This window comes from Spermophilus citellus (genome assembly GCF_964194105.1).
Source record: "Spermophilus citellus genome assembly, chromosome: 4".
Classification (NCBI taxonomy): domain Eukaryota; kingdom Metazoa; phylum Chordata; class Mammalia; order Rodentia; family Sciuridae; genus Spermophilus; species Spermophilus citellus.
In genome coordinates, this window is record NC_138185.1 from 195,664,650 (window position 1) to 195,675,138 (window position 10,489).

The window sequence follows — 10,489 nt, forward strand, 5'->3', positions numbered from 1 at the left end:
AGAACATATAAAGCTGAAAACCAAGGGCTTATTTCTTTGGCATGGTGGGCTAGAGATGGCCCTTCAGTGGAGTTGTCATTCAGTATCTTCATCTTTCAGTACTTGGTGGAGGTTTCTTGGGATGACTGGATGTGCATGTTGTCTGGCTCGTTGGCAAGTAGCTGGTAATCCCTGAGGAGGAACTGATTGAAAGTTTGGTTAGAGATTTTTTTAATTTGTCCTTGAAGGAATTTTAAAATGCAAGGAAGGAAGGCATAGAATAAAAAGACCCCAACTAGAGGTCCCAGTATTGGGAGAATCCAGCGGCTGACGGGGTTTGTGAAGAGGTCCCGATAGGATTGTTGTGTCAATTGCTGCTTTCTTTTTTCGAGTTGTTCCTGTAGCTGTTTAATCTTATCTTTCACTATCCCTGACTGATTAACATAAAAACAACATTCTTCCTGTAAGAACAGACAGAGGCCTCCTTTCTCTGCTGTGAGTATATCTAAGCCTCGGCAGTTTTGTAGGACTACTGCCGCTAGGGAATCTAATTTATTTTGGAGGGTAAGTATGGACTCAGTAGCCTGTTGGAGGTCATCTATGAACAATTTGGACAATTGATCATAGTTTGTGAAGGAGGTAGCCAAACCCACTGTACCTGCTGTAATTCCTAAAGTAGCATGGAGAGGTATGAATTGGATTGCCCGTTTGGGTCTTATGTGTGTCATGAGGGAGATTGGTATTTCTTATCTCCTGGAACTATGTCTACATAGGGAAACAATAGAACAAGAGTACATGTGTCTGCCTAGTCAGGGGGCAGACAGTGGTATACAATCATCCTACATAAGAGTGATGCTTCAGAGACTGGTGGGCAGTGGACCTTACTACCTTTTGGTAGAGGTTTTTTTTGTTGACATTGCTTCTCAGATAAGTCTCCTACTGACTGGTATGTTTCCTGGTGACTGAAAACATAATGGAGCAGCCTGGTAGAGAGGGACACCTGAGAGTTTGACTGTGGTGTCTTGGGTTGAAGAGGCCTCCTTGAGTGCAGCCTGAGAACTATTTATCGGGTGTGCTATTAGTTTTGGAGATTCAGTTCTAGCCTGCAAACACAGCCAACATCCCTGTACACAGTTTGTATTATTAGTAGCCTTTAACAGATTGAGAGAGATATTGACAAGTTTAAGAGAGAGAAGAGGTTCTTTCCTTAACCAAATCAGGCAGCCAATTAGGTATATCAATCGTCCTCTTTCAGCAATTCTTCCTATTGAATGTCCAGCCACTTGGGCATGATGTGGGAGGAACCAGGCCTGGGTTTTTCTCAATGGCCACCCAGTATCTATTGTTATTGTGTTCACAGGCCTGGGGATCACCGTGGTAACAGTCTTTTGGAGAGGTTTTGTTAAAGAATTTAAAACTCTTCCTAGGAGGAGTTTGGCTACAGTTTGTGGGACAGGATGGTACAGGGTTTAACCTTCCCTGCACTACACTTTGAAAGAGAGTTAGCAGGTATAAGGACAGTAGACATAACTCTAAAAAGGGTGTGGGTGTACTGTGTTGCCATGTGTTCCTAGATCCCACTGGGAGGCCCATTCTTATGAATGTTCTTCTCCGGAATGGGATGAAGGGTGGTTCTTGACTATGAAAAACGGAGCTTGAGAGGGTTATCTGGGGATATCTCACAGGTAAATCTGGGCGATTGTGGGAGTCCTGCAAGGTTGGGAGCTGTGGTGGGATTGTCCTCTGGAGGGCTTGCCGCTGATTTTAACCTAGAAATACGAATCCAGGGGGTTAGTTTCTTTCCTTCCTGTTGGAGTTTTGCAGCATTGGGTGTACACAGGACTACCTGTAATGGCCCTCCCCATTTTGGGGTTAGGGGGGATCTTTCCCCTGGGGAAGAAAAGTAGACTCATTCTCCTGGTTTGAGTGGAAAGGAGGCAGCTGAGTACTCTGGTTCCGGAAGCAACAAATCTTGTTGCTTCCATAGCTCAGAGCGTATAAGGAAGAGGAGGGGAAGACATATTGGTCGGGGAGGGGCCAAGGCTCTGGTGAGATTCCTTGGGGGAGAAGGGGACAACCATACATTATCTCAAAGGGGAAGGCAAGGGATGGCTTTTTTGGTAAAGCCCTCAGTCATAGTAGGGCAAGAGGGAGGAGTTTAACCCAATCTAAATGAGTCTCTAAAGATAGTTTCGTTATGATGTCTTTCATTATGCGGTTGGCTCGCTCAACCTTACCTGAGGCTTGGGGGCGATAGGGACAATGAAAGTGCCATGGGGTGGACAATGTCTTTGCCACATTCTGGGTTACTTGGCAGACAAACTCAGGCCCGTTGTCAGATTGGATTGAAGCAGGCATCCCAAACTGAGGGATTACTTTGGTTAGGAGGATGTTAGCAACTGTGGTAGCCCACTTATGTGAGGTGGGGAAGGCCTCTACCCAACACGAGAATGTGTCTATTAAAACTAGTATATATTTGAAGTTTTTTACTCTGGGCATGTTGGTAAAGTCGATTTGCCAATCTGCTCCGGGAATATGGCCCCTAGCCTGATGAGAAGGGAAGGTTCTGGGTTTTAAAGATATATTGGAATTCACTCTTTTGCATATCTGACATGAGGCTGTGATTTGCTGTATCACTTCTTTATCCTGGGGAGTCAGAGTAAAGAAAGAGTGGAGAAAGGCTTTGAGAGTCTGCGGACTGGTGTGGAAAATGGAGTGGAGGTAAGTAAAGAGGGCATGTTTAGGTGGGTCTCCATTATTGGGTAATGATGGAGAGCACATGGCAATGAGAGATCCGGTGGGGTCTGAAAGGGCGGCTGACCTGGCTGCCTGATCTGCTTTTGAATTCCCCTGTGTGACAGGGGAGGAGTCATTTTGGTGTGATCTTCAATGGACAACTCCAAGTTTTTTAGGAAGCTGGGAGGCTTGTAGTAGCTGGGTGATGTATGTGGGGTTGGTTATAGAGGTGCCCTTTGAGTTCAGGAGACCTCTCTCCTTCCAAATTGCTGCATGAGATAAAAGACAGTTGGATCTAACTGTTTTGAGAGGTATGCTACCGGAGTGAAGGTGGGCCCATACATTTGTCCCAGCACCCCCAAGCCTTGCCTTTTGTTTTCATGAACATAGAGAGTAAAAGGCCTATTAACATCTGGCAGGTGTAGAGCCAGTGCTTGTAAGAGGGCCTTCTTTCTGGAGGGTTCTGAAATGTGGTGCAACTGAAAGTAACAAGGGCTCATGCTTGTTCCCCTTTGCTAGATCATATAATGGTTTGGCAAGTAATGAGTAATTTGGTACCCATGCCCTAAAATAGCCTGCCAGACCCAGGAAGGAGAGAATCTCCTCTTTAGTTTTTGGTACTGGAAGGCTTTCAAAAAGGCCTTTTCTATTGGTTGTGATAGCTTTCTTCCCTGGGGAAATGTGGAACCCTAAGTAAACAACCTCAGAGAGAGAGAGAGAGAGAGAGAGAGAGAGAGCTGCACCTTTTGTGGAGAAACCCTATATCCTCGGTGAGCAAGAAAATTCAGGAGGGTGGCTGTGTCAGACTTTGAGTTTTCTAATGAGGGACTACAGAGGAGGAGGTCATCAACATATTGTAGGAGGGTTAAGTCAGGGCATAGAGGGAAAAAATCCTCAAGATCTTCATCGAGGACTTGTCCAAAAATGGAATGTCTTGAAACCCCTGGGGCAGGACAGTCCAGGTTAACTGTCTTGGGAAGAGAAAGATAGTGGAATGGAGGAAAGGATAGTATAAAGATTTGGAACCAGGGGATGTATGGGCCTGGTTGAAGAATTTATTAACCTTAAGTCCTGCACCAAACTGTATCTTCCATTAGGCTTTTTTACGGCTAAAATTGGGGTATTGAATGGAGAGTGTGTGGGACAGAGGAACCTCCCCCCCTTTTTTTAGAGAGAGAGAGAGAGAGAGAGAGAGTTTTTAATATTTATTTTTAGGTGGACACAACATTTTTATTTGTATGTGGTGCTGAGGATCTAACCCAGCGCTGCACGCATGCCAGGCGAGCGCACTACTGTTTGAGCCACATCCCCAGCCCCAGAGGAACCCCTTTCTTAGTAAGCTCTGAATGATTGGCTTTAGGCCCTTAAGACTGGCAGTTGGCAGTGGGTATTGGGCCTGGTTTGGGAAGTAGTTAGGGTCTTTAAGATGCACTTCCACGGGAGAGCAATTTGCAGAGGATGGGGTTTCAGTGTCCCATACAATTGGATCTACTATTTTACAAGGGGAGGGGAAAATGTGTGTTCTGGTGGTCGTTGGGGTCTCCATACCAGACACAAAGGGGTAAAGTTTCTTCTTCATCAGGAAGTAAAGCCATGATGAAGATATAAGTAGGGGAGGACAATAAGGGTAAGGTTATGGAGGCCTTCAAGATGGATAATATATCCCTTCCCAGCAAGGGGACTGGACACTGAGGCATAACCAAAAAATGGTGTGAAAAGGAGAACTCAGATAAGGAGCAAGTGAGAGGAGGAGTTCTGCGCGGGATGATGGTTTGACCTCCTACCCTGACAATAGGAGATTCGGAGGGATAGGTAGTTCCCCAAAACTCTCTCAGAACTGAGAATGTGGCCCCGGTGTCTACCAAAAAGTTTATGGGACGCCCATCCACTTGGATAACCACCCTGGGTTCCTGCTTGGTGATTGAATAGGTTGGGACAGAAGACCCAGGGCCCTGTCAATCCTCGGCTGCTAGGCCCAGCAAGTCACTGGCGGGGGGACTGACCTCAGCTCCCCTCTGGGAATTGGGGCAGTCCGATCCCCAGTGGCCAGGACGTCGGCATCTGGGGCATGGTCTGGGTGGTGCCCTGGGGTTAGGGCAAGCCCTAGCCCAATGTCCTTCATCACCACACTTAAAGCAGGGCCCAGGGGGTCCTCGTTGTGGGGGTTGTTGTCTCCCCCTTTCCATAGGTTGGAAGCAGGGCCCAGGGGGTCCTCGTTGTGGGGGTTATTGTCTCCCCCTTTCCATAGGTTGGAAGGAGCCCTGTAACACCTGGGCCAACATCTGGCATTTTGGGTGTTTTGCTCTTTCGTCTCTGTTGTGGTAGACCTTGAAAGCCGTGGCCAACACCTCGGTCTGAGGAGTCAAGGGTCCCTTCTCTAATTTTTTTAGCTTTGCCTGGATGTCGGGGTAGCTTTGTGAGAAAAAACAGTTCATAAGAAGTTGCCTCCTATCCAGGGATTCAGGGTCCAAATGAGTGTACTGAAGGAGAGCCTGTGTTAGTCGGTCTAGGAAGGCTGAGGGGTTTCATTCTTCTCCTGGATGACTTCCTGGAGTTTATCAAAGTTAATAGCCTTTTTTTGAGAGAGAGAGAGAGAGAGAGAGAGAGAGAGAGAGAGAGAGCAAATTTTTAAATATTTATTATTATTATTATTATTAGTTTTCGGCGGATAGAACCTGGGCTGCACCCATGCCAGACAAGCGCACTACCGCTTGAGCCACATCCCCAGCCTTTTGTGCTGCCACCTTTAGGCCAGCTATCAGACAGGTAATAATGTGGTCCCTACATCCCAGGTCTTGGGGGTTATTATAATCCCAATGGGGGTCTTGGTCTGGAACCCCCTGGGCCCCTAAGGGATGGTGGGCATTAGTTTGATGAACCTGGTCTGCATATGCCCTAGCCTGGTCCCAGACCATTCTCCTTTCCTCAGGGAGGAGAGTATTAGACAGAATCATATAGAGATCATGAAAGGTGAGGCTATAGGCTTGAGTTAAGTATTGAAACTCTTTAATATAAGAGAGAGAGTTTGCAGTGTAAGATCCCATTTTTTTTCTACTTGAGAAAGATCAAGTATAGAAAAAAGGAACATAAACCCTTAAAATCCCATCCGGCCCGGGCAACCTCTCGAAGGGGGGCCACAACATGTGAAGTTTGAGTCAGGTGATGAGATGTAGTGACTTGTGGGTTAGGTGCTGCATTAGTACATGAATGGGTGGCTAAACAGGTGGCGGGTGGACTAAACTGAGGTGGAGGGACTGGGCAGAAGGAACAGAAGTGGGAGGAGTTTGTGCGGAAGTATTGGGAGGAAGAGGAGGAGGAGTGTCCACAGAAGAAGCTACAGATGTAGAGGATGGGGAAGTGGGAGGTGGGGAAAGTGAGGCTGAGGGTGGGAGAGAGCGGTATGGAGGCGGTTCATTAGCTGAGTCGAAGGTGGAGGTGGAGAGCAGAGGAAAGGAAGAAGGGAGAGAAGCTGTGGAGCAGAGGGTGGAGAAGAAGAAGAGGAAGGAGGCTTGAGAGCGAGGAGTAACTGTTGAGGCTTGCATTGGATGCAGAGATTTGGATGAGATCGAAGCAAGGAAAAAGCCTCCACATAGGGAATGTAGTTCTACTTCTTTGATTGCTCACAGTAATTAAAAGATCCTGGAGTAAATTGGGATGAGAGACCCACTTGTGGGCCAAACGTTTTGGTTGTTTAAGGGGTACGTAGGCCAGTCCTGGGTACAGAATTTTATGAGCCTTTTTGGTTTAATATCAGGGGCCAGGCTTAGGGTTTTCAAATTATCTAAGAGGCACACAAGGGAGAATCGGCTGGGAGAAAGAGTAAGAGAGAGGGAGAGAGAAAACCCGGACTGGAAAGAGCTTCCTGGAAGCTCCGGAGTGAATGGAGGATCAAGTGGGCATCCCCAAAATGACCGACTGCCGCAGGGAAATACAGAGGGCACTTCCCGGTGGTCACCAGTGAAGTATGATCTGTGAGATCCAAATAGGGCCAGAGCTGCGGGCAACCTGATGTCAGGAGAGTTTTTCGACTGGAACGGGAGAAAGAGTCTGGAATGGGAATGGAGTTCAGTCTGGGAGGAATGGAGTTCCAGACTCGGGTGAGACAGGCTGTAGCAATTGCGCTAACCCATCCAGGGGAGCTAAGAGTGAAGGGAGACGGAGGAGTTAGAAAGAGAGAATTAATCCTACATCCCAGGCGGTTGATTCCCAGGGGTGTCCTAGCAGAGCGCCCAGGATCCACCACGACCCTGATGGGTCTGAGTGGGGTGCATTCCCCCATAAAACACCCGGGGGGATTGCCGGACACTCAATGGCCAATTCCCTTGTTCTGGTGAGTTAGGGTTCAGGTGCTCATGGGATGGGGGAACTCACCAATCTGCAGGCTGGTGGTGGATATCAGGCAGGTGGTCAGGGAAGTGGACTACGACAGGAACGATTGGGCTCAGAGTTTGGGAACGGGGTTCCACCTTGAGCGATGGGGATCCCCGTCCCAGGTTTTGGCACCAATGTAAGGAACGGTGGAAAAGCTCCATAAACCCATGAAGCCAAAACAACCATTTACCTGTCCGAGATTTTATTAGCAGTACCGTAGCAGCCAAGAGAGTGAGCACGAACATTTCTATGGGCTCCTCACAGGATGAGGAGGAGCAAGGCAAGTGGGCTGTTACTTCTTCATTGGCTGAGAGTTCGCGCCACTTCAGGGATTGGAGGTGCGCCATTCAAAGGTCGTGCCATTCACAGGGATTGGAGGTGATGGTTCACACGCCATTCAGTGCGTCATGGACCTGAGCTTCTGGAAGAGAAGTGCTCTGGGCACCATCTTTACCAACAATCCATTATTTCATTCATTTATTTTAAGGCTAAATTGTTAGAATTGACAGGTGGGAGCATATTTAAGCTATCATCTGTCACCTTTCAACATGTCTCTGTTATTCTTTGAGCATACCATTACTTTTTGGCACAAAATATTATAGGCTCATCTTATATTTTACCTGTTCTAGGTTTCTTTGCTTGTTTTTTTTTTTTTTTTTTTTACAGCAGTTTTTTTCCAGGACTCCTGACTTCTTTTGAACGGATAATGGTATTTATAGAATAAGACTAGCAGGGGATAGGGGATGCTAAATATATGCATTGTTTCTGGTGTATGATTTCTTATAGTCATTTATAGAGAATTAGATGTGACTGCTAGCCTGAAAACGTAACTCTTATTGTCCTTGATGGAGCCTGCCTGCAAACGGGATATTCTATCGAAGTCTAGATAAGGTGACAGCAAGCATACTTGCACACGAGATGTTTGTTGTCTTTGATGAGCTTGCTTGCAAATGAGAGGTTCCTTCAAGGTTTAGATAGGTAACAGCGGACATGCTTGAAAACGAGGTGTCTGCTGTCCTTGGGAGGACTTGCTCGCAAATGAGATGTTCTGCCAAGTGGGCTAGGAGGGCACTGAGAAAATTTTTATCTGTTCTTAACAAAGAGCAGAGCTCAGTATGCTCCGGGCCAAGAGTAGATTAAGCCATGAGAAGTGGGTCACTTCTGATTAGAAAGTAGGACTTCTGTATGCTATGTTTAACTAGCTGAAAGACCTGACTTATTGCTGTTGGAAGGCTGCCTTCTTTGTTCACAATACTATAAGAAGATTGCTGTATACAATAAAGTGACTTTTTTTTCTTCTGCTGCTTGGGCTTCTTCTGCTTCTTCTTTCTTTCTCATGTTGACCAGCGAGTGAGTTATTTGCAACAGTCCTTCTCAGCAGACCAAGTTTAGACAGTATTTACACTTCTATATCTTTATTCATTGAGAGACAATTCTGTGTGGATCTCTTACATTTCTATACATATTGAGTACATTAGCACTGATAGATTTTGTTCTAGACTTTCCTTTCAACAATGTTTGAAGAGTGGACTCGCTTTGATTGAGCACACATGTCTTAGATTACTACCCTTCCTGCCTATATCTATTATCATACCACACAATGACACCATTAGTTTCTGGGCAGAAACTTATAGTTAAGGAATTACAAGCAAATAACATCAATTTCCTTTCTACTAGGCAGAAAGTAAGGACTATATGTCTGATGCAGAGGCTACAACTGCCTGCCAGAATTGTGATACCTGCTAAAAGTTGGACTGTTTGTTTCAAAGTGAGGAAGTCTGCATTTTATAGGTGCTGCCCCAGCTTTCTCCCAGAAGAACCAATTACATCAGAACTTTGATCCCTTCTTGGGGCTATCAGTAGTGACTTACCTATATTGCTGCTCTAGTCTGATCACTTGAACTCAGCCACATCATTGTAATTGAGGACTATTCTGCATCATGTTTTTGAATTTCAAGACCATTTGCAACCAGACAATGGTGTATATTTGATTGCTAAAGTCACTCAACAATGGGCTGTCAAGGTATTCAACAATCCATTCACATTCCCTACCATCTACAGGCTTTAGGTATTGTTAGGTGTTATAGTTAACCTACCCTGTTCCTTTACCTCCTGTATCTCCTGGCTTACACAATGGCTCACAAACTTCTTAGTAAGGGCTTAGAAAGGTAATTAAATGCAACTATTTCTAGAAAGGAAGCATACTCTTTTGACTACTTCCTAATTAATATCAGGATAAGAGGGGCAAGAGGTTACATAGCACTATTTTGAAATTTTAGGTACTTTTGACCATTCCTAGGCATTTTTCATCTTCTTGGTGTACCACTTGGAACTACATCCTCTTGGTGTCAGCCCAAACAGAAAGGGGATTAGGAAACTTAAAGTCAATTCTCTTTAATTATTTTCATAAAAATGCTCTTTTCTCTCTTGTCCTGTTGGTACAAGGAAGGAAAGCCTGGGTCTTGTTAAACCACGACGCAAAGAAAAGACCAGCGACTCCAATTTTAAATCAAATTAAAGCAAGCGTGTAAATCCGACCAGCAGGAACTATCTCTCCTGAAATCTTGGGATAGAGAACAGTACTCCAGCTCTCTAGAAGCAGTTTTATAGCACAAAAAGTTGCAAAAGGAGGGTGTCTTGAGAACATACAGGTAACAGAATTTTCACAAGGATAATACAAAGGCAGGTAGTAGGTTAATAGTCTTTTTTTTATTGTTTGTTCAAACCATTACAAAGATTGCAGAATCACATTGGTTACACATCCACATTTTTACATAATGCCATATTAGTAACTGTTGTATTCTACTACCTTTCCTATCCTCTACTATCCCCCCTCCCCTCCCCTCCCATCTTCTCTCTCTACCCCATCTACTGTAATTCATTTCTGTCCTTGTATTTTTCCCATTCCCCTCACAATCTCTTATATGTAATTTTGTATAACAATGAGGGTCTCCTTCAATTTCCATGCAATTTCCCTTTTCTCTCCCTTTCCCTCCCATCTCATGTCTCTGTTTAATGTTAATCTTTTCTTCCTGCTCTTCCTCCCTGCTCTGTTCTTAGTTGCTCTCATTATATCAAAGAAGACATTTGGCATTTGTTTTTTAGGGATTGGCTAGCTTCACTTAGCATAATCTGCTCTAATGCCATCCATTTCCCTGCAAATGCCATGAGTTTGTCATTTTTTATTGCTGCATAGTACTCCACTGTGTATAAATGCCACATTGTTTTTATCCATTCATCTATTGAAGGGCATCTGGGTTGGTTCCATAGTCTAGCTATTGTGAATTGTGCTGCTATGAACATCGATGTGGCAGTATCCCTGTAGTACGCTCTTTTAAGGTCTTCAGGGAATAGTCCGAGAAGGGCAATAGCTGGGTCAAATGGTGGCTCCATTCCCAGCTTT